Source organism: Rhinolophus sinicus, linkage group LG03, assembly GCF_036562045.2.
Source record: "Rhinolophus sinicus isolate RSC01 linkage group LG03, ASM3656204v1, whole genome shotgun sequence".
In the NCBI taxonomy this organism is placed as follows: domain Eukaryota; kingdom Metazoa; phylum Chordata; class Mammalia; order Chiroptera; family Rhinolophidae; genus Rhinolophus; species Rhinolophus sinicus.
Genome location: NC_133753.1, coordinates 39,505,942 through 39,531,095, shown reverse-complemented (window position 1 = coordinate 39,531,095; position 25,154 = coordinate 39,505,942). Strand labels below are relative to the sequence as shown.

The window sequence follows — 25,154 nt, the reverse complement described above, 5'->3', positions numbered from 1 at the left end:
CACGAGGGGCTTTCCTATCTTTTTCACTATGCATCTCATGTTTAAAAAGTATATGGCATCTGGACAAACAGACAAACAGCTCTTACTTGGATGGGTTGGTGGGGGGCGGGAAGGGTTTGGCAAAGGTTCAGTTAATCTGGAAGTGTGACTCTAATCTATTTGAGGCCACCCCCGTGTGCAGTGTGGGTGGGCATGGTGGCTGAGAAATTCTGTGCCAGCCCACCCTTGACTGTTGGTTCAGCTCGGCTTTCCCTTCCTGGGACCCAGAGAGCCTGTACCCAATGTGTCCATTTGTGGGCCTCTTCTCCCATCTGTCTGAGTTGGTGCTGAAGCCACAGGTTTGTAATTTCCCTATTGTCAAGAAGTTATCTGTGTAGTGCAGAATAAGAACCAAATAAAGACACTTGCTCCTAGGACAAAGTCCTTTCCCCCAGATTTCATTTTAATTTCACACAGATTGGAAACAAACAAACAAAAAAACCATTGCATCTACTCTATTGTCCCAGTGATACCTAAGGGAAGATTCTGAGACAACGGAAAAGGAAGAAAATTGTTTTGAGTTCACACAGAATATCGTTGTCAAGATCGGCTTTAAATTTAAGGCCTGCGTACTCATAGGTGATGGCTTAATTCCAGTATTTCCTGCCAGTAATGATTAGTAATGCCAGACCCTGTGTTGAGTATCTTCTTTGTTGCATTGTGTCATTTAAGCCTTACAACAGTATCAGGTCAGAAACATTATTGTATCTATTTTACAGTTTAGAACACTGAGGTTTAGAGAAGTTAAATAACCTCCCCAACATCACCCCGATAGGTAGTAGTGGGATCCAGACCTTTCTAACTCATCGTTCTGGCTCTTACCCATCCATGTGCACATCTCCTCTCCTATAACCCACATATTGTAAAAAAGTCAGTTTCCCCTCTTTTATGGGGCATGCTGATTGCAGTGGGTAACATGCTGTCATTCTGTCATTAAATTTGAATTTCAATGTTTTTTCAGATTATAATGAAAAATCCTCAGTGTCTACATCACAGCGAAGCCAATTTCTTTTTCTTCCCCATGTTCCAGCCTTCACAATGTGTTTCTTCTAGAGTTCAGAAGCCAAGGTCCCCTGATATGTTTCTAAACAGCTGCCCATGATGCGGTGTCTGTAAGTCTAGATGGAGTCAGACAGATAGCAATTCACTGTAAAAGTTTTTGAAATGGGTTGAGGGATAGGAAGCTCTAAAGATTTCATCTTAATCTGGCAACAAGAATGCCTGTCTGTTCTCCTTAAAACCCTGAGTCTAGACTACTGTGTGTTGTTTACTGGCTCCTGTTCTGGGCATGCCACACACCCTGTGAGGAATTCCCAGATCTGCTTCAGTCATTCTGTTCTGGGAAGGCTTTTTACCTGGCCTCCAAAGCTCCACTGAGAGCTTCCCCTAGACTATTTCACCAACCAAGGCCCCAGTCCTTAGACACAGCCTATTTCATAGACATCTGATTTAGAGAATGTGGTGCCCTGGGAACCTCCAGGTCCCTCCCTCATGTGGGATACCACCCCCACCATCCCTACCCCTGACCTTGTGAAGTTCACATGAGGAGGCTTTTAAGGAGGAGCTCTTTAGCTCACAAGGCAGCTTAATGGGTCTGGTATTGAGAGCATGTGTCCGGGACTAGTTATGTAAGAAAGCCTCCAAGAGAGGAAAGAACATGGTTTTCAACAAATAAATAAGGCAAAAAGGCAACACTCCCCAGTGCCACAGCTGGGAAGTAACTATGAGCAATGAATTTCTCATGGTAACAAATCCACGCTCTTTGGAAAACAGATGCTGAGCCCTGGGACTGGCACTGGATCTCCCCTGGCAGGAGCTGCAAGTCCAGAGATGCAAGGGTATCTAGAGACCATTTGTTCCTAAACACAGCAGAGGGCCAGCACCCTGCTTTTACGCTCCGCCTGGGCTGCACTGATGGACCCCTTCCATGCAGTATTTCCACAAGAAGAAGGCAGACATGCAAAGAAGGTTTCTGCAGCCCACGCTCTAGAGAAATAATTAAACAGTTTTTCTTAACCTCTTGAACTTTTCATTTATTATTGCCATCCATTATGTCTACCTTCTCAAATCGCAGAATCACGAAACTGAGCTCTGGGGTCAAGGGTTTATTGTTTAATGGAGATAGAACATTTTGTAAATTGCACGAAGTCACAATGTTTATAATAGAAGCTTCTGGTGTACTGAATCTTTTCCATTTAACAAACAGTGAGCTTTGACATGTGTTCTTCCTACATAGCAAGAAATTTAGGGTAAGTGCAGTACTGGCATGAACACATTACCCAATCTTTCCTGTAAACCAAGTGACATCCGCAGTCAAATAAAAACATTCCTTCCACCAAATACCAGGAAATGCTAAAAGTATCACTATTCTTCTAAGGTCATGCTAAAATGAAGTTTTGGCTTTTAGAACACAGAGTAAGGATGAAGAAGGCCAACATTTTTGTCCAATACACATTTGCTGCTACAAGTCCTCAGGGACAACCTCCTGGTTCAAATATGAACACGTGTATGGAGAATTTTCCTAGGATTTAACCTTCAAATGAAAAGTGTAAATGTTTTAAGAAAACGTACGAATGTTAAAAAATAGTCCTGTTGTCTTTGTTTTTACTAGACTTTGTACTTTCAAGTCAGAGACGGATTTGCTTAAAACAAAGCAAACATCCTCAAAAATGTACCCAGCCAAAATAACCAATGTATAAATACCTAGGATTAACAAAATATGAATATTCTTCAGTATAGAAACTGAACCAAGAATTGGAAGTTCTTGGGCAGTGATAGGAAAGAATGTCTTAAACCTAAACTGTTAACCCTTTGTGTTGAAGATCTAATCAGTATTTTTAAAGGAAACAAATGTATGTGCCACACATCCCCATGTGTTTCTTTGGGTATTTTATTAAGTTAATGCTACACAAAATCTTTGGAACCGTAAGTGCAGTTGATAAAAACCAATGTAAAAAGAGACTTTCCATGAGTAATTAGTATAACAATTTTCTTAAGGCTTAATAATTGGTTCATAGTATAGGATGTATTTTTGGCTCATTTTTATGGGGTCAAACACTTACAGTCCTTAAATTTTATGTTTGAAATTGTTCAGGCTGATTTCCTTTCAAAGTTCCCTCCTCTCAAGCTTCCCTTGGAAGGCAATTCACAATTTTTACTTACTAAGTTTCTGAAATAATTTTATAGTATTTAATGTTTGTTTCAATATACTCAGTTGCTCACCACAGGCCAGGCAAGGCCTTTGCAGGGACTCAGTCCCGCCATTCCTGATTGGCCAGCAGGTGTCACTGTGGGTTTGGGTGGTAACCCAATTGACCATAGAAATGAATGATTGATGGGGGGGGATTAAAAAAGGGGAGAAAAGAAAATATAAAAGCTGGTTCATAGAGGAAGAAAAAGTTAATTAAAAATACATTATGTTTACATAGAACTTTTCTTTAGGAACTCAGAGTTCTTTGTACTACCTTCCTAGCTCCTATAGACACTTGGCATTGAAATGAATTCACTTGCATGAGATATCATGATGCTTAATTAGTCTCTAAAGATAACTTCACTGGGTAAAACAGCCATAAAGATGAGCAAAGTTGAGAAGAAGTGGATTCTCACTTTTCGAACCATAGGAACTTTTGCTTAACCTCAGAAATGTGCAGTCTTCCAGCTCTTTAGTAGGTTACAGACTCGTAGCCCAGAATAAGATGTTGGCTATCACTAAACTCAGTGGTAAAATAAATTCTGCTGTTTCATTAGTTGAAGGGGCACCTTGGTCTGGAAAGTTGGTTTTTATATCTCCCCAAAATCTGGATTGCTCATTTTCAACAAAGCTAGCCTATTCAAGTCATATATCTTTCTGAGTACATGGAATTTCTTAATAAATAAAATTTCAATTGGTAAAATTAATACATATTTCTTGAACAACTGTCAACTTTAAGAATGAATGGTCATAAAACCTCCCTACGCAGAGAAGAATTCACAGCTGGCCTAATTTGAATAACAGGCTGTAAATTGATTTCTTTTTTGGCTTGATACATGAAAATGACATCCATGTTGCTGGGGCAGAGAACAGAAAATTTGTTAAGAAAAGATACAAGACTTGACTTTTCTAAATAACTCTTAGCACATGTGTGAAACATCCAATTTTAGCTGAGTTCTGAAGATAACAAAGCAGAAAAGGGTTTTGAAGGAAAATAGAAATCTCTCTACATTCTGAAGAGCTTCTGTGCCATCACAGTTCTCTAACATGTACTCTGTGCCACCCATCTCACATCATAGACTATCATCTCATGATGAACTTGTAGTATCTCATTGCTGGAGATACTACAACCCAGGAGGGTTGTGGAAAAAAACAAATTTCAATTCTGTTATGAACCTTCTACAGTTTCTATCTGGTTTTATTTCCCTCAAGTTTATGTATCTATAGGTTCTTAATGATATAATACATTCTTCTAGTGCTGGTTCTAATTAATAATTAAAATAATAAAGCCCAGGGGAAAAAAGAAATTGATTAAGTGTGCAGGTTCAGAAATATTTAGAAGACTTTGTTTCCACCTAGCTTAGTCATCCAGACAACAAAGATATATCATTCAGAAGTAAACTGATTTGGTTCCATGGAAGATAATATAAAAGATGGCTTATAAATTTTAGTAAAGGTTCTTCAGAAAAATCCATGTATTTTTATATATGCCCCTTTCCTGACTCTGAGAAAGCCATTTCATTTTGTACATAAGAATGTATCATTAATATCATATCATTTTCTCTGGTGCTTAGAGGTTCAGATGTGCTTTTGCTTAGGATTTCTGGCAGAATGTGTAGCAATCATAGCAACACGCACTGAGCACAAGTGGCTGATGGGTATGGAGTGGGGAGAAGAGAAAAAGGAAGAGGGATGTGAAGGTATAAAACTATTTATCCAGGGTCACAGAGCATCAACAGAATTTTCTTTTCAGTTAGATGTATACATCTGTGAAGAATGGAATCATTGGCCATTGGTTTATCCTTTGGAAAAATGCCCACCATTTCTATGACAATGTCTTAGACTGTTAGAAATAATACTGATCACCATTTCCTCTGAGCAATTATGCCCTTTGTGTACTGTGATTGCTATTGAACCCATAATCACATATGACTGGGTATTTTGTGTATGTGTAAGTGTGTGTACACTCATACTTGTGTGTTTTCCCAACTGGAGTGTAGTTTCTCTAGGACAGGAGTTATGTATTTCATATTCCTTAAAATCTCTGCCTTGATACAAAGCATTTGGTAGGACTTCAAGGAATCTTTGTTGAATGAATGAAAATTATAAAGGATACTTTTGTTTGGCAAGCATTGGTATTAGTAGATTACTTGTATGTAGCCTATATAAATAATTCATTTCTTGTGGTTCCATATCCTGATGTGAAAATTATGCATTTACTGTGTTTTCATATATATTAATGGGAGCTATTAAAAACTAGAAATTGTTTCTAGGTTGGTGGTCTTATGACTGGTATTGAATGAAAAGACTTGAGGTAAATTTTAATTGTGAATAGAAAAAAACTCTACACATTGCTTTGTTGTTCAGCACTTTGTGTGCATGATTTCTATTTGTTTCACAGAGAACAACAATAAATACTAATTTTCTTTAATTTCAGTATTTAATGTAAAAAAGAAAATAGAGTAGAGAATAAAGGGATAGAAGTAACCAATCTGACATGGTGATATTTCCCTTTCTTAACATCAAATGTTTTCTTTCAAAAGTATAGCTTAAAGATGAAAGTATAAAAATGATGATCTAAATTAAAAATTTTAAGAGAAAGTATTATATTTATGCTTTGATACATCAGGTTTAGTTACTATAAACTAGATGATATTGTGTTTCTGTTGGGAAAATATTTTTAGAAGCTATTTAAAGAATTATAGAATGAAGCAAATCAAATCATTATTTATGCTTTTTCGGGAGGGGGCAGTGTAAGGAAAATGTGCAGAAAAGACTAATGTTTATATATAATGATTTCATTATCATATTTCTACTTTCTTTGTCATCCAGGGTAAACTCTAAGGATATGTCATGAATTCCTGAGCCACAATAAATCTGTGAGTGTCAGACTCTGTGTGTGGGTAAAACGGATAATTTTCTGACCTTTAGTAAGATTTCACTAGAGCAAAGGAAGTCCCTCCACATAACGTTTCTCCACTGCAAAGTACTGGCAGGAAGCCAAAGTATGCCCTTTGGCAAATCTCCAGTCTGGATGGCTTTCCTGGAGCTAGAAGACATTCATGATTTTTTTTTTTCCTATGCAGAAAGCCTCTGGAAAGACCCTTTCCAATGTGCAACCTGCTGAGGGAGATGTGAGAACACATTAATCATGGATTTCTTCAAAAGAAACTTGGGGTTATCCTTTTCTAATTCAACAGGTCCACCTTCCTGCTCAGTGTAGGCCACAAGACTGTCACAAAAATGCTGGCAGATAGCCTCGACATGGATCTAGCTGAAAACTAAGGTTAGATAAAAATAAAAATAATAATCAAATGTTCTCACCCTTGGATATGAAGTTCAGCCATGGTTGGTTTTACTTCTGAAAGACAAAACTGATAGCAACTAAAATATGTTAGTAAACATATTGTTTACTCTTGTTTTCCTAAATTTGATCCCAAATCTCAAATTATTTCCATCACTATTTATACTTAAAACTGTTTTCATTTTATATCATCACAAGATAGAACTATCTTTGAAAAGTAACGTATTGTTAATGTAGTATTTACCAACCTTAGAACTTAATATATTTCTCGTTTGCTTTTATTTCATCACTTCTTCTATTGTCAGTTGGTTTGACAGTGTTTGAGAGTGGCTGTTTAGTTATTAGCTGCCCAACAAAATTTTCTGAAAGTTTTTTCTGTCTTAAGTGGGTATTCAGAGCATGACTCTTCCCCTTCCAACATCAAAACAAACAAACAAAAAATTAAAAATCTCTCAAAAATACTTAGGTAATATTTAAGACTTCGGGTGGGTGTAGGACATTTCAGAATCACCTTGGTGTTATAAACCAATAAATTGCTGAGATGATTTTCACACATACTTATGAATAACCAATCCCCTATCACTTGAAAATGAAAGAACCACATGAAAAACAGCCTGGCCCACAGATGAATTAGTGGCCTAAAATAGATCTACTTCTGGATAGAACAAAATTAAATTAAGAATTACACTAAAGAATACTAGAGTGTTTTCCTCTTAAGATTCAGGTCTCTAGGTAGTTGAGACTGGCTTGGACATTTCCAGAAGCTGACTATAAAGCTATATTCTGGCATTATCTCTTGCTATTCCTCAAATCTATTCTATTGTCCAGCTAATTCACATGACTTTCTCTTCCTGTGCCCATGACATTCCCTTAGCTTTGACCATCTCACTAACTTGATACCAGCCCAGTTCATCCTTCAGAGCCCAGATAAAGTATACCACCTCCCCAAAATTATACCCCATCCTGGGTCTAATAGAGGCTCAAGCTTCCCAAGTCATGGGGCAATTTGGGTGAGTCCACTGGTGGTGACACAACCTGACTTGCATTGGAATTATTTATTTGTATGACTTACAACTAGAAGGCAAGTTTTTTGACACTAAGGATCATTACTCATTTGTGTTTTTATCCCTAGAATATTTAGTACAAATTACTTAGCCAACATTTGTTGAAAAATTATCATGTGAAATTAACTGAAATATTGGCAATGAAATGATCAGATTCCTTCTGATCATAAACAGTCCTGTAGAGAATATGAATTATAGTCTTGTTTTACTCCCTTTAATCACCAACTATTCACTTGTTTATTCACGCTTTCAATAAGCATTTCATTGACTTTTAAGGATAGCACTTACTCAGGGCCAAAAGGGCTTGACAATAAATAGAAAAGACTGCAATTAAAATTAAGATGATAAAACGAACTTTAAACAATATGAGTATTGCTGATAACATACTAGCAAAGAGATAGACCAGGTTACCATGCTCTGGATATAAAGGCCTTATTCTCTCACCCCATTTCAGAATAAGTCTTAGGGGCCATCCCATCTTCAGAACTCTCTGCAGGCTTCTAAGGCCTCCATTAGGACTGCATTGTAGCTCCCTTCTCCCTCTACCCAACTTCCTTCCCTTCTCTTCCCTTTCTTTCTGCAGGTGTTGCCTTCAACAGCATTTCCTAATAAGCTACTGTATGCCTCTTTCTGTCTTAGAGTCCACTTCCTCATTAGACGGACTTTGCCTCCCTGCTCCACCCTATGTCTGCCCCTATGATTTCACTGTCACTCCCAGTATAAAATAGTCCTTTGTGGAGACAGAGTCCTAGAGAGCAGTTTCCAGGCTCTCGGCCTCATGTGTAAAGGTGCTGGCTTGGTTATTAGATGGCCATCAGCTGTAATCAGCCGGCCATCCGCTGTGGCTGGGTGGCCATAAGCTGTTACCAATGAGCCATTAGCCACTAATATAACTGCCGTGGCTACGCTAGGGAGTTAGGGGGTTGGTTGGTTCATTGGCAGAGAAGCTGATGGCGGATTGCAGCTAGCAAGTGGGGTTAGCAAGCGTGGATGGTGGATTGCGGATCGTGTGGCTCCTGCTTCCTGTATCTCCAACCCAGCTGCCAGTGAGAATATAGTGGTATGAACCCCCTATCCATGGCTCCATTGGTGTTCCTTTTTGGCCTCACCATATCCTGCGTTCTTATGCGGGGAGCGGGACCAGATTCAGCCCTGCTGAACTGGCCAGGCAGAATATAACCTTCCCACAAACTACATATGATAAGGGCAGGCCGGGTGTTCTCAGGAAGGGAAAGAATGAGCAACTGAGCAGGATTCAGGAATTGAGCCGAGGAGCAGGCAGATAAAGTACCAAGTGATACCATTTATAAAGTGGCTGCGTTGGTTTCAAGTAAGTATGTAGGTTAGAAGAAGGAGGCAGTGAGCTAGGCTGCTACTGACAGTCTGTGAAAGAAAACATGGCCCCAGGACTCGTAAGCAATGTGGTTTTATAGGTGTGAGGGACCTAAGTGTTAGAAAAATGATTTCTAAGGTGATTGTATCTCTTTGTCACACTGGAACAGAGTTTGTCATGTTACCCAGAGTTACTTCATGGTAGAGAAAATGATGGGCAGGAGGAGTGGGGATCTGTAGGATAAAGATGTAAAACTAGAAGCCCCTTGTAGTGATTTGCTTAGAAGCCAGTGATGTGGTTCATATTCAGAGCATATAACCTCTCAAGGTAAACAGTTCCTGTAGTATGACCATTAGGTTTTAGGCTGAATTGTGGAATTGCCCATATTTGACTGTATTTGACCTACAAAAATGACAATTTTATGTAGTATACTCTATTTATTGACTATCTCGCCCCACTTGAATGTACACATTATTTTAATACTGCATCATAGTATCCAGTACAGTGTCTAGCACGAAACTAGCATCAATACAAGTTTTTGATGCATTAATTAAGAAATGAATTTTTGAGAAAAAAAAAAGAATTACATAGTCCCAAATACTTTTTGGCCATAATTTACTATATTTCTTAGGACTCCTTCAATTATAAATAACATAATCCCAAATTATGTTAGTTAAGCAAATAAGAGAGTTTATTGGCTCACACAATTGGAAATTCCAAGGGTTTCAGTGATTGGTTTCAGGATCAGCTAGATCCAGGGGCTTGAATAATGTTATAAAGATTTGATCTCTTGGCCCTGTTCAACTCCGATATTTCTGTGTTGGCTTTATCCTCAGGTAGAATCTATTTGATGATTCCTACTGGCTTCAGGTTTATAGCCATTAGCTTCATAAACTCCAGTGAAAATAAAAGTGCCTCTTTTCCAATGGTTCAAATCAAAACTCCTAACCTTGACTCTCACAGAGTCTCCTTCGGTAATATCTGAGGAACTAAGGGATGGGGGTCAAGTCCACCTTAGTCGATCAGGCCGAGAATGGGAGAGATGGTGGTTCCCTACAGGAGAATCATGTTGTTGTTACCAAATAATAATTATAATACAGTTAACACTTATTGAAGACTTAAATCCCAGGCACTCTTCTAAAGGCAATCCCCTCAACAGCAGTATTATCTCTATTTCATTCATGAGTAAGTTGGAGGATGGAGGGGTTAAGTAACTTGCTCAAAATCACATAGCTGGCAAGATAGGGCCAGGATTGAAAGACAAGCAGTTAAGTTTACAGCCCATTCCTGGATCCAACACTCTGTCACCAGAAAAGGAGTTTCAGGATAAGGGAAAAACACGTCTACTCTACTTTCCTGTCTAATTTATAGATCCCACGGTTTTGTAGCATCTAAATCATGATGGCAAGTGGAGAGTTACTGGTTTACTTGTTGACAGAATGTTGCCAGGGAGTTTTCTCTAAGATGGTCCCAGAAGTTGTTTTCTGGCTACTAAGAAAGTGATTCCTGACAACCACGGGTTTCTGATTTTTAATTTCCTCCCACATCCTTCTCCCCAGTTTGATGACTTCCAAGTCAATTTGATTCTGTTTGGAGTGTCTTCAGTGTACTCAAACACAGGTTGTTTAAAAATATTATAAAATCAAATATCTCAGTTATATTATGTTTAGATCCTTTCTAGCTTTGAAATTTCAGTAACTTCTGGATACGTGTGAGTCATATTCCAGTTGACCTTTTGGGCACTGGAGTTGATTCCCTGGTAAATGCCAAAACTCCCTTGGTCCCTCCATCCCCTACCCATCACCTTGAGAGTAATTATCAAAGCTTATTTCTAACAAATAAGGAGTAGAGGACTCTCAGATGTTCAATTTTCCTTTAAAAAAAATGGTGGGTAGTGTTTGGTTGAAGGGAGCTCTGGAGAACGGAAGAACACAAAGGCCTGAAAGTCAATCCTTTTGTCTCCTTGTCTGGTGTTGATTGACCTTGTCTTTGAGGTATTGTAGAATGTCTGATCAGCTTTATTTTCTGTACAATGGGAGTGAAGTTAGGTGAAGGATTTAGGCTAAGGTTCTCCCAGTAAGGCTCCTGCTTGGCTGACTCACGCATTCACAACTGTTGGACTGTGGTTGTGACCTTGGCACCTTTCTGCAGATCCCCTGCAACTTCTTAGTTTCTGCTTTCTTATGACATTAGCTCTGTCTTGCCCTGTTTCTGCCTCTGTCGCTCACCATATCTAAGTAATCCCATCTCAGTTAGTTCAAAATCATAAGACTCTTATTGGTTCACCCAAAATTATAGATGAGTTCAACCTTAGATCAAAGAATTTTCCTCATCCTACACACTGGCCAGAGGGCAAGATTGTGTGGCACTAACGTGGATCTAGGACCACTCATTCAGTAGGGGCCATGTGTGGACAGCCATTTCGTGGAAGAGTGTATGTGTGCAAGAGTGGAAGTGAGATGGAGGAGCATGGAAATTATCAGTATGTTTGCTACATTATCCAAAATTGTTCCTTGTAATAAAACAAAGTAATTTCTTAACTGATCTATCCACAGGGAAAATACAATAAGAGCTGCTTTTCAATTTTTATCCAAAATTGTTCCTTGTAATAATACAAAGTAATTTCTTAACTGATATATCCACAGGGAAAATACAATAAGAGCTGCTTTTCATGGTAATGATCTATAGATCACACTTAATCCTGAAGTGACTTCTGAATTCTCATAGACTAACTATGGGTATGGAGGGGATTTTACAGTTATAGGCAGCTCATTTTCTGCTTCTTTGAAAATGGTAATCTGGGGAGGTCTTACGGATAGCTCTCCACTAATCAGGACATTGAATTATTCCAAATACCTAGTCAAATTGCATGAGATTCTCCTGCATTTGTCATTAAATATAATTTCATGAAATAGAAAAATATAACATAAAAATAATGATTTAAATTGCCAAATCAAAAGCCCTGTTATTAACGAGGAGAAAACCCTGATTGGCAATAATTAAAAAGTCATACTATATTAAGTGCTAATGGGGATGTAACAATTCTCCTGTGTTGCAGATGGGCATATAAGCTAGTACAGGCATTCCAGAGGGCAATATGTGCATACGTAGTGAAAATAAGTATACATCTTCCATATGACTCAGTAGTCTAACTCAGATATAGTCCCCAAGAGAAATTCTTCCGTTGTCTAAAGAGGGTGTCTACGAGAACATTCAGTGCAATATCGCTTACAGTAGCTGGGACTTACAGATGTCTGGCAACCTAAATGTCTATCACTGAAAGCCATGTATAAGTAAAATGTTATGATGCAGTCTACATAATAATATACAGCAATCTGAGGTAATAAACCAGATTTACACACAGAAGTATTGATAGATCTTAAAAGAATTTTGAGTGAAAAATGTAACAAACAGAAGGGGCGCTTAATGCAATTTTACTTATGCAAATTAAAGTCAAATACTGCACAAAGCAACACTAAATTCTTCAAGGACACAAGGATATCCAAGGACCTTTAGTAAACATATTAGAAGGGCTGCCTGTGGAGGGGAGGGCAATAGGAGAGGTGATGAAGGGGTAAAATAATCAACCTTTTTTTAAAGAGAGAGAGGTGGCTTTGCAAGGCTAAATGATGATAGTGAGCTACAAACAGAGGAGGCCAATAATTCTCAATATTGCACACCTGAAGTCCAAGAAAGAAAATAAAAGCAGTACAACGGGGAGACATTTAGCAAATTTAGCAAGGAAATCCTCTTGTAAGTGGGGGAAAAGCTAGATGCCAGAGCTCACTTGTTCCTATTTCCCCCTTCTCCTGCCCCCAGCACTAACTGTGGGGCAGAGTTTATCTGGTCTTTGTTACCCCACCTTCTAGCTGTCTAGAGGAGGAGAAATAGAGGCCATTGACGGGGTTGAGTGCCACCGGAACAGTGATTATGAGATATGGGGAAAAGGCAGGTGAATCCTGAGCTGCAACCAAGGCTCTAGATGAAAACCAGCAGAAAGTGGCTCCAATTCTGCCACCTATGACTCTTTCGGATCTTGATTTCCTCTTTGGAAAAGTGAAACAGTCTAATCTCAGCTCTCCACTGCAGCCTTGATAGTCTATGATTTTCCCCATCACAAGTTCGTCGCTGATGAAAATGTCTTGTGGAGAGATGGTACTAAGAAAATGTGAACGCTCTTTTCACTTGTAGCCTGGCTAAGGAAACAGCGGGCTGCCCTCCACGATCCGATGGCCAAATGCACATAGTATCTTGTTCTAGTCGCCTTCCTGTTAAATAGAGGAGTCAGGCAAACACATTTGCTCTGATCCTTTAAAAAATTCTTCTTGGAATTCTTCTAAGGAAATGTGATATGCAGAGATAACAGATGAACTTGGCACATTTAAAGATGCCACTTTTGGGCAGTTTGGCCATTCCCTGGGGTGATTAATTTTGCAGGATCATCTGAAGAATAAGAACTAGGGTAGAATTACACTTTGTATAGAAATTTTGTGAAAGTAAATGCTTCTTTTAAAAGGCTCAAACTACAAAAAGCAACAACATTCTAAAAGAAAGTGCTCTTTTCATCAATGACTCTTTTGTTAGGAAAATATTGGAACTTCTCCTCTCCCTAATTTCTTCTGCATATTTCCATTTCTTCCCTAGGACTTTAACATCTCTTGTCTACACAGACATGGGAATTTATTACATAAATAAAAGCTATAAGGCTAATTAAAATTAATATTAACATGCACCACCTCCTTTTTTGATGGCCTCAGCTCTAAGCTGATTCCCAAAAAGGTCAGTGTCTACCTCCACCATTCTCAGTGACGGATTTCATTAGAGGAAGACTGTCAAGAAGTTATACTCAATATGTAACATGATCAATGTTGCACCAACAGGGAAAAAAATGTCTTTTGAACCCCCGTGTTGAACTGTACATTTGCATTCTGCCTGATGAAGAAACACCCTCATTAAGTTTTCCTGATAGTTTGAGAGCATTTCCTGCAGGGACAGAGGTGTCCTCCCCCATGGAATCAGCACTTTATGGCAAGTCATAGGGTCGGTGGTCAGATGGGCAGCTCTTCCCCCAAGGAAGATCCACCTCTCTATTGGTTATTACTGCAAAGGACCAGATGTTTTCCTTTAACCTCCTATTGGTTCTAATCTCCCTCAATCTTTGATCCCAGCCCCACTTGAAAGTAACCCCTCATTTAGCTCCTCTTGGGTGGTCCTCACTGGAGATTTAGTTAATTCTAACTTCTTGTACAGTCTTCCCCCATGCGCTTCCATGGTAAAATTCTACCTTTCTAATTGCTAAGAGGAAAATTGTTAATCCTTTTGATTCAGGGAGTAGGGTAATAGCCTTAAAATTGGCAACTTAATTGAAAAACTCAGAAATTGCTGACTCCTTGTGGTAGTTCTTTAATAGCATTTCATTTCCCATTCTTGTCTTCATTTTTTTAATATAGAAATAAAATTTGTTATGTCAAATGTGCTTACAAAAGACTGTCTTCTTGTTTTCTCTCTATTCTAAGATTCTGTTTGGATTTCACGCAGTCTCAGGTATTTTATTGGTTGTTACAGATCAGTGTAATGGGTTATTATGGAAAATACTGGAATACGGAAGGGAAATGTGACACTGACTAATGGGAAGTAGAAATTCTTTTCCTCCCTCCTTTCCCCTTATGTAAGAATAAACAACCTAAATTGCTACTCTTAGATTCCAAGGATTGTCTAGGCTGCATATGTCAAATAGCAGCTTTAGAGATTAGGTTATTCTGCATTGTGACTGGTATATATTAGTATTCTCTTGACTACATTATCAAAAGCTAAACAAACAAGCTAGTTTTTTTTTTTTAAAGATTTCCAATTTTGCTTTGGGTTCATAAAAGCAAATTCCCTTTTTAAATTCTGAGAATAGAAAGGTTCCTGGGTTCTTGGCATATTCCATTGATCTTTCTTATGAATAGCGAAAAGGTCAAGGATTTTGCTTATTTGTTTTCCATAGGCACTCTAAATTTTAAAAGATTTGGAGACTTTTAAGGGACTTTTAAAAGACACTTAATTTGTTACAGATGCATTAACATATTGAATTTATGTGAAGGAGTGAAGGCCAGGCAAAGGATATTGGGTTCATTATTTATTAGTGGAGCTAGTCAAAACTTCCCTGTTTTAACCAAGTGGTGGTTTGGCCCCTATTCAAGATGCCATCTTTTAATATTGCTGTCCCCAGCAATTAATGTACACTGTGAGGGTAGGTATGCCTTTATTATTCTCAACCGTATTGGATTTTAGGCTGTGCAGGTGTATCTTGCTTCTGTCCAGATTGGATATGATGCCTCTGAGTAATTATCTCAAAGTATGTGATATCCTTGCTGTCTATTTAAAACGAAACTTGTAAGGGAGTTCTAATTGTACAGTCTGCAGTCTGAGCCCCTCTCCCCATCACATCTAATTTCTCACCATATCCCCCAGGTTTTCTCCACTCCTGACACAGTGGCATTTTTTTTTAGTGCCTCTTACCATGCTCCCACCTCCTGCACGGACAACTGCTCCTTCATGGTCACATGATTTATTTCTGCTTGGGCTCTGCCTCCTCATGAAAGTTTTCCCTTCTTTCGTCTTACATTCGGTTATGATAAGCTCTCACATGACCATGTTCTTCACATCACAATATCAATTTTATATGTATGTTTTATTTTATTGTCTTTCTATTCCACTATTTTGAGAGCTTCATGATGGCAAAGATGAGGTTGAGTGTTGTTCACTCCTATTTCTCCAGTGCTTAGAAACTTGCCTGGCAGTGTTTAATACATATCTATAGAATGAATGAGAAAAATGAGTAGAATGAATGAATGAATGAATCACATTAAGGTTCACTTGAACTGCACCTGACAATTTCATGTATAAAAAGTCAATGTTTTTATTCTGAAGCCCATACTTTTGGGTGTATCTGCATCTCCTCTCTTATATTATTAAATTTCTAGAGAGTGAAGATTGGCTGTCAGTCTCTGAGACAAGTTTATCTTGCCCAGTACACAGTGTAGTTTCAGACAGTAGTGGGGGCCAGGACCACTCCTATGGGGTTCCAGAACAGAGACTACAATAACATATGCCCCTCTTCTTTCTTTACAGAGAAATACTTAAATTAAAGAAGCGCAGAAAAAGCAGAGACAGCATCAGAAGGCAAAAACAGCCTGAGAGGTATGTGGGGAGGTAAATGGCTACGTGGACCTTGGTTAATGACTCATTGGAATCTGGAGGCTGAGTTAGTGCCTAAAAAGTCTTGGGTTTCTCTGAGCACCAGCCTGCAGTGGCCACCTTCCTGCTTTTTCCCCCCAGGGGAGAACATATGTTCTGTCTCTGCTGGAATCATAACATAACTGTCCAAGTCATATGATATGAGCTCTGCATATTGCTAACTATAAACAGTTCTGTTCTGCAATGATAGAATTCAAAAGGAAAATTAAAATTGGCCATCCCATGTTCTAGTTTCCTATGTTTCTCTTTATTTCCAAAGTTAACCTCATGGAGCTTCTGCTCCTTTATAGCTTTTTTGAGTTACACCAGAGTTCCGAGGCCTGTAGTGTAGCCTGCTAAGGACCTGACCACCCTGGCTGGGCCCAAAGTATAGCTGTTGATAAGTGACTTCCATTTAAATCATTGCTCATACCCTTGGAGTTTTCTATCAGATTATCTCTGGCAGAATCCAAAGTTTCTCTTTCAAATTAGCCTTTTGGAACAAAAGCTAGAATCTTTATTAAAACAAATTTTATTAAAGTTTTCCCACTTATTTTTGCTATTAGTATTCATGTTTTAGTTAATATTTTTAAAACTGTGTTCTTGAGTCATTTAAAGCAAAAATTCAATTTCATTTTGTCTTTTACCCACATTTGTCTGTGTAGAGTTTATGTTGCTGCATTGAATAAGACAAACTTAACCTTTTTAAATAAAAAAGTTCATCTTTCTGCTGGTGACTACCAAGGGGGAAACATAATTTTATCAAGTTATTTCTTCTCTACTTTACCCCTTGCTTGTCAAATTTAGAAACAAAAATGGAAAATCTCATACTTTCCAAAAGAATCTTGTGGTAAATAGAACTGTAGTCCTATTTTACCTCACTGCATATGATAGTGCTTTTAGAAAACATTTAAACATAGGTAATAATGTGTCTCAAAGGCTAGAACTATTGATTTATAATGTTAGGTGTGAATAAAATCTAAAGATAAATACTGTATCATTAAAAAGTGAAATAATATTATTTTGATTTATACTTGACAATTTTTGAAAGAATGTTAAGCTCTTACATAAATATATGGCCTCCCCAGCTGTTCAAATAGTATGATTAATTAAATGGATTCTGTCTGAAAACCAACACTGGCTCTTGTTCTCAAGTTGCAAATATGTCCAATGTAAAGGGAAATGGAAATGTATTTCTCTGGTATCTACTGCATTTGAGGTAAAGAATTAATATTGTTGAAATTCCAAAGTATTTCTTAGCATGTATTTGTGGTGTGCACGTGTGTGTATGTGAGTGTGTGTGTGTGTGTGTGTGTGTGTGTGTGTAGTACGTTTTTAATGGCAGGAAACTTCACCTATAAGGAACACAGTCAGCTATTTGACAGTCTCATCAATCCAGAATAAAGCCAAGAATCTGTTAAAAGCTAACAAAGGAGACTTCTTAGAAGCCCAGAAGGGATCAAAGTCTACTCAGTCCATCTCACGCATTTAAATATAGAAAGAAAAAGTCATAGACCTTCAATTAGAATATTACCTTTTTTATTTTTGTGTAAGTTAAATAACTTGCCCGAAGGGCACAAAGCATGAAGGGGTTGCTGAGGCCAATGGCAGTGGTTGACTGGGACGGGAGAGTGGAAGGCCTTGATTCAGTATATATTAGAGAGTCAACAAAAGTTACTGAGTAGGAAAGAGATGTTACAGACACTTCTTTAGGAAAATTAGTCTAAGTGCATAAAATATATTGCAGAAGCTGGAAATCAGTCCGACTACTGTGTTAGCCCAGAGATGATGTCATTAAGTCCAGAGGAGCAGTAATAAGATTCTGAACAACGGTATGGAGAGAAAAGTTATATCTTCAATGTTGCAAAATCAAATAAAAAAGACTTGGGAATTGCTCTGGTTGGAGCGCAAAGAGAGAAAAATCAATGGCACCTTTAAAAAGTCAAGCCTGTGATAGTAAGTTGGTACTACTGGCAGAATTAAGGCACAGGAAAAAGAACAAGTTTGGGTGGATGTGGGGAAGATGGTAAATTCTATTCTGTATCGTAGTTTGATGTAAAAGTAGAATATCAAGGAGGAGATGTCACATAGGATCTAAACGCAGAGGCGGACTATCCCTAAACCAGGCATAAAATAAAAACCATAATAGCTATTGTTTACTTAGCATTTACTAGGTATGAGATACTGTCCTACCCGGTTTTCATGTATTTAATATTCGCAATTCTCCCATGTGGTAAGTAGTATTTTTAATGAATTTTTAAAATTCATTTTTAATTAATTTAAAATGATTTACAAAAATAATATAATCATTGTAAAAACTTAAACCATAGATAAACATGAAAAGTCAAACGAAAGAATAAAGGTGATAAGCAAATAACAGGTTTTCTTTTCCCGTTATAGTCTATAGAAATAATGTCTATAGAAAATTAGAAGCAATTAAAAAGACATTGTAAGAGGAAATTAATAGCTGCATAGAAAAGGAGAGAACATCAACACTACAATAAGTAGGAAAAAGAACTAAAACAAATACAACACTACCAACAACAAAGCAGAAAACCTAGAGCCATCTTGGCCTCTTCACGCAAGGAACTGTCTTTCCCACTTTACAAAGATATAAGGTTCTCACTCTGTAATAGCCTGGTAGATAATTGATGTTAAAATAATACCAAGAAAAAAGTTAAATTATAATTTCATGCAATCTTTTAGGCAGGCAGAAAAATTTAGTTCCTATCATAGTTAAAATCAAAGGCCTTTTGCATACTGGATTAAATTGTAACGTAATCGATAAAGTCAGTAAGACTACATGAATTATTCCATGATGGTTCCATGCTATCAAGTTTCATTTCATGTTTGTAATAAGCGAGGTGGCAGACCTTCCTTCCCAGGCAAGCAGAGACTGGGCCCAGGTTGAAATTCTACTAGCAGGGACTGGTATTGGAGTGGGTGTGGTTTTTCTGCACTTTGAGGGCTCTAATTAAAGAGGAATTAGAATCAAAGTCTGAGATGAGGGCTGGGGTGGGCCCAGGAAGTAAGGGAAGTTCCAAAACATTTAGTCCAAGGGTGAAAGATGACAAAACAAAAAAACAGATTTAAAGCAATGGATCATATCAGAGAACTGCAGGCACGATGGAATAACAGGGTTTAGAGCAGGGAGGGACCAGAAAGATTTCCAGAAAGAATGAGATGTAGAAGGTACAAGACTTTTCTAGGGTAATCAGGGTCAATTATCAGGGGATCCCGAGAGGCGAATAAAAGCAAGCAGGACTCAAGAAACAACCCAGCAGTGAGATTTCTGGGTTTTGTTTTTCCTCCTATATATTCAGGTTGAATGTAGCCAGAGAAAAAAATAACTTTTAAAAAATAGAATAGGAAGGAGTCACTTCTCAACTCACATTATGAGCTCAGCATTACCTTAACACCAAATATTGACAAAATTGGTACAAGAAATGAAAACTACAGACCAGTATCTTTTATGTACAAAGATGCAAAAGTTCTTAACAAAATATTAGCAAATTGAATCCAACAATTTGTAAGTATTATGTACCATTGCCAAGAGGGTTTTATCCCAGAAATACAAGACTTGTTCAACATTCAAAAATCAATCAATGTATTTCACCATATTAACAAGGAAAAAATACATGGATCTCAACAAGAGATGAAGGAACACATTTGACAAAATTCAACAATAATTCATAATTAAAAACTCTCAGCAAGCCAAAAATAGAAGGGCATTAACAAGTCCTACAGCTAGTATGATACCTAACAGGAAGAGATTGAATACTTTCTTCCTAAGATCATGAACTAGGCAAGATGCCTATTTTTATCACTCCTATTCAGTATTGTATTAGATGCCCTAGCGAGTGCAATAGGCAAGAATAACATAAAAAACATTCAGGTAAAGGAAGAATAAAACTACAATTATTCATAGATGACATATTCTACATAGAAAATCCTAACAAATATACATCTAATCATGCAGATTGCTTCCAACTATGATATTCCGTAAGCCTTTCACTGTCAGGATGAAAAATACAGAAATTTTCTTATTGTTTGTGCCTCTTGTCTCTCATTTTTCCAGGCTTTCCTTATAGCCACAATAGGGTTTGAGGTAAAGTATGTTTTAAATCTACTTTGAATTTTTTTCAATGACTGGGGGATTCTCTTGGTTATCCTATTGCCCAATAGGTCCATGAATAATGTTAATGTCATTTCATTCAACATCATTTTGTTATAAAATTGAAGAGAAAAAAATCAGTTTCTGACTGGAGCGACTGTGTAGAGTTTGCACGTTCTCCCCATGTCTGCATGGGTTTTTCCCCAGGTACTTGGGTTTCTTCCCACATCCCAAAAATATGCAAGTCAGGTTAATTGGTATATCTAAATTGTCCTAGTTTGAGTGAGTGTAGGTGTGGGTGTTAGTTACCCTATGATGAGGGGGTGGCTTGTCCAGGCTTGGTTCCTGCTTTGTACCCTGAGCTGCCAGGATAGGCTCTGTCCACCCTCAACCCTGAACTGGAGTAAGTGGGTTGGAAAATAATTATCTTACTTGTGTTTATTAATCTTTCTTAAGCCTATGAATAGCTCACAATGACTTCAGTGGTTAATAATATTAGAAGTGTTTTGGATTTTTACTTAGAAGTTTGCCGATGTTTTTGTGACCAGAAATATGCCAATGGAACTTAAATTTTGTTTGTATCAATTAATCTATGGTGAAATTGGTTTCGTTATAAGTCACTTCACTTAAAGTAATAGTTTCCAAGAACCTATTGATGATGTTAAGACTTCCTATAGACAATCCCTGATTTATGATATTTGACTTACAATTTTTTTTTCATTTTAAGATGGTGCGAAAGCAATATGCATTCAGTTAAAAATTGTACTTTGAATTGTTATCTTTTTCTGGGCTGGTGATATACCATCTGAAACTCTCTCATGATGCTGGGCAGTGGCAGCGAGCAGCAGCTCCCAGTCAGGCATGCGATCATGACTGTAAACAACTGATATTCTACAGTGTCCTATGTTGCCAGAGTTTTTTGGTTGTTGTGTTTTGAGCATGTTCAAGGTAGGCTAAGCTAAGGTACGATGTTTGGTAGGTTAGGTGTATTAAATGCATTTTTGACTTACAATATTTTCCATTTACAATGGATTTATTTGGATGTAAACTCATTGTAAGTAAAGAGTATCTGTATTTGTACCTGCTCCTACTGTAGATACTGTGGCCCTGGTACTAGCTTTAGATTTGCAAATGTCCTTTCCCTACTGTGAATAAAGGCATGGAGCTGGAATTCACTTGCCAGCAAATATTTAATTGTATTAACTATGTTCTTCGACCAGTGTAAGGAATTGGCCAAGTGTAATGAATAAGATAGACATGATCCTTCCTCTTACAGACTTTACAGTCTAATGAGGAAGACAAAGACCAAGAAATTATGAGTATGATGAGTGTAACAAAAACAAGGTGCTCAGGTATGTTCCACAGAAGGCATTGACCTAGAACTGATCATGGCCTGAGGACAGGAAGACAAGTCATACAGGAATAGAAGCCTGTTGTATAATAAAGAGTTTGTCTGGACTTTGGTCACTCGGAGATAACCTCTAAATCCTTGGAATTTTCTGGGCCATCAGTGTCTTTGTTATTCATGGTGAAACCGGGACTTTGGCTGAGTTTATGCTAATAAGATGGCTCAGGATGGGGTTAGCTATTCTGGAAGAACCAACTATGTGATTAGAACAATGGGGTTTAATCCACGGGACACTAGCCTGACTTGCAGGGAGGAGAGGGGTGCTGGAGATAGAGTTCTCTCATGTGGCCAATGGCTCCATCAGTTGTACCTATGCAATGAGACCCCAATAAAAACTACCTGTGGCTCAGGTGCAATTCCTGGTTAATGATGTACATTGGTATGCTAATGGGTAATGAATCCTGAGGACATAGAAGCTTTGCATTTGGGACCCTCCTAGACCTTGCCCTAGGTGTCTGTTCATTTGGCTGGTGGTGATTTGTATCTTTTATATAAAATGATAACCATAAGTATAGTTATTTCCTGAGTTCTGTGAGTAACTCTAATGAATTATTGAACTGAAGGGGTAGTGGGAACCCCTGAATCTGTAGTCAGTTGGTCAGAAGTACAGATGCCTGAGAACTCCAGAGCTTGTGGCTGGAGTCTGGAATGATGGGAGTCTTCTGGAAGACTGTGCTGTTGACCTGTGAAATTTGACCTAACTCTGGGTAGTCAAGTCAGAATTACATTATAAGGCTAGTAATGGGAAATCTAGTTAGATTGACAAAATTGGGCCAGACTATGGAAGACTTAGACATTAGGCATTAGACTTGGAAAGAGAACCTGGTATAATATAATTTATTAAATGATTAGAAGTATCAGGAACACTTCTAAGCACATTTTAGGTATATTCTTTTTACATTTCATCTTTGTCTATCCTATAATGTAGGAAGCATTATTAACTGTTTTATATATGAGTACTAAAAAAACAAACCAAACTACAAAAATTAATGAACACTGGACTCTGCTAGTCTGAGATTTATCATCCATGTGTTGTTGACCTTAGAAAAACCATAATTTTGCATGACCTCAGTTTCCTCATCAGTCCTTTTATCCCTAAGATTTCATGATTCCACATGGGTAAGGTGTATTCTGAAAAATCATAGGTTATTAAGGTAGTCTCTAATTGCAACTTTAACTTTGGATATTCATTTGTATTTTCAACAAATATTTATTGAGCATCTGCCATGCACTACACACTAGGCTATGCTTTGAAGATACAGGGATAAGCCAGATGGGCATGGTTCCTTCCCTATTAGAGCTAATAGACATTCCCTCAATACCTGTAGTATTTGGTAAATTCCCTTTTTATTTCAAATGAGATTACGCTTAGATGAACAACCTGAAGGGAAGTGGGCAGATGACAAGAAGTCAGCAGATTGCATGGGTGTGAAGAAGATTGGGAATGAGCTTTGCCTTGTTAGGAGAATGGAAAATCACACTGGACACGAAATGCTAAGGACAGATGGTGGGCATGTGAGAATCAAGTGATTTTTAGCTTTGGGTAGTGATCTTGTAGAGCAAGCCCCAACAGTTGTATGTGTGAGGATTCTGTACATGAGTGTCAAAGGAGGCAGGGCCATTCCTCCTCTACATACTTATTTTCACCTGACTATATAAAGAATACCACATTAATTTCACAGCCTCGTATAAGAAGAGACCTTCAGATTTTGAGTAGAGAATTCAAGCACAGGAAGAGATGAGACTAGCTGGGCAGGTTACTAGCGTGATATTAAACATGCATAAAGACTGTATCACTATTTCAAAGCTTGGTAGACCTCCAGAAACGTTTGGGGGTACTTTGTAAACGTACAGATTCCACCCTAGACTTTTAAAATCAGAACTTCTAGAGAAGAAGATTTAGGAATAGAGCATCCAAGATGATTCTGATGCTCTTCTGGGTTTGGGAAACATGGGTTTACCTGATGGGCAAACAAGGAAGGTGCAGAAGGACTCAAAAAGACCTGTCATCAACAATGACCACTTTGTTTTGCTTTCGTGACATTATTTTTCCTCATGGGTCAGTTTGGTTTCTAAAGCTATTGATTTATGGATACTGCTTTTTCCTTCTTCCATCTGTGGATTTTTATTCTCAGTTCCTTTTGCCGGTGTCTGAAATCTTGGGAGTTGAGATGTTTTGCATTTTTTGGTGGGGGTACATTTCTGCCTTCTATAGTAGACATAGATTGGTGAAAAATCTCAAAGACGGGGGGAAGGTAGATTTATACTATCAAAATCATTTGAACTAACCAAATCAACAATAAATCACAAACTCCAGATTTTTGTTTAAAGGGGAGGAGACCAAGGCAGTGGATGTGCAAATTAGCCAGGCCACGACTTGCTGGCTCTGGTTCATTTTGTAAACAAAAGCAGGCCTGAATTCAATCAAACATTACTTGTTAAAGTAAACTAGCAAAAAGCTGGTGAAAATTAAAGTAGAACAGAAGATGGTTTCAATAATTTCATTCTCCAGCTTTTAGCTAAAAAAAAAAAAAATCTACCCCCTATTCCATTCTATGGGGCATGTCCTTCCTTTCATGAAAATCAAAGAACATTTTAGTTATGCACATATTGAAAAATGCTACCTGTGGTAGTGGGTAAATTGCCTTGAGAATAAAATTCTGAATACTATCATTGTAGTTTTGACAGTATTTTTGTAGATTTTTAGGAACTTTTTAAATGAGAAAAATGGGACTCAATAGGTTGGATAGCTGAGAGTCTAAATTGTTTGATCAATACCATGTGTCTGGTATACTATACTTGTTTAAAGTGACACCGAGAGATTAGTTGTTTCTAGACATTTTTTGGTTAGGTCTTTAATCTATACAGAGCTGTTGAGTTTCCCTTCAAAACTGAACAAAACCTGAGGGATTTTGCTGTATGAGGCTCAAAACAAGTGGACCACTGCTTTGGCCTGAAGTAGTTTTCCAGTGAGGTGACAGACCTGAGCTTTCTCAAAGGGGGATAGTGGGAATACCATCAGAATCCCTGGATGAAGGGAGGTTCTAATTATTAAGCTTTAACTTAAAAGTTTCAGTAGGAATTTTCTACTTTGCATGTAGAACTGACATTTGGCAGGTTGTGTGGGGTCAGGGGTCCAGAAGATCATTTCTAAGAGTTTTGGGACTAGGTGTAGCTGTCCAGCTGTCTATCCAGGCTGAAAGTATCCTGAGTCATTGCCTGAAGTTCCCTCTATTTGTGAACTCCTGTTATGTTCCAGCAACTGAAAAAGGTGTTGATTCATTTCCGGCCTCATTTGTCTATGGTGAAGTTCAACCCACCACAGAGGGACTCAGCCCAACTACGCTGTGGGCTCCAAGCCTGTGATTTACGTTTTCCCTGTGATTTTATCTATTTTCTCTGCATCGTTCACAATGAGGTAGACATCAGATGTATTTAACCCAAAAGATAATGCACAGTACCTTATACCAGCATAGCACCA

The 25,154-nt window shown here is 38.0% G+C and overlaps 1 long non-coding RNA gene across 1 annotated transcript in view; it reads left to right on the top strand.

Moving 5' to 3' along the window:
• The window catches only part of LOC141570352 (uncharacterized), a 196,714-nt gene that overhangs the window by 167,965 nt on the left and 3,595 nt on the right, over window positions 1-25,154 (top strand). Inside the window, exon 2 of the long non-coding RNA XR_012494348.1 lies at window positions 16,047-16,115. This is a non-coding gene — a long non-coding RNA (uncharacterized LOC141570352). The remainder of the gene's footprint in view (window positions 1-16,046; window positions 16,116-25,154) is intronic.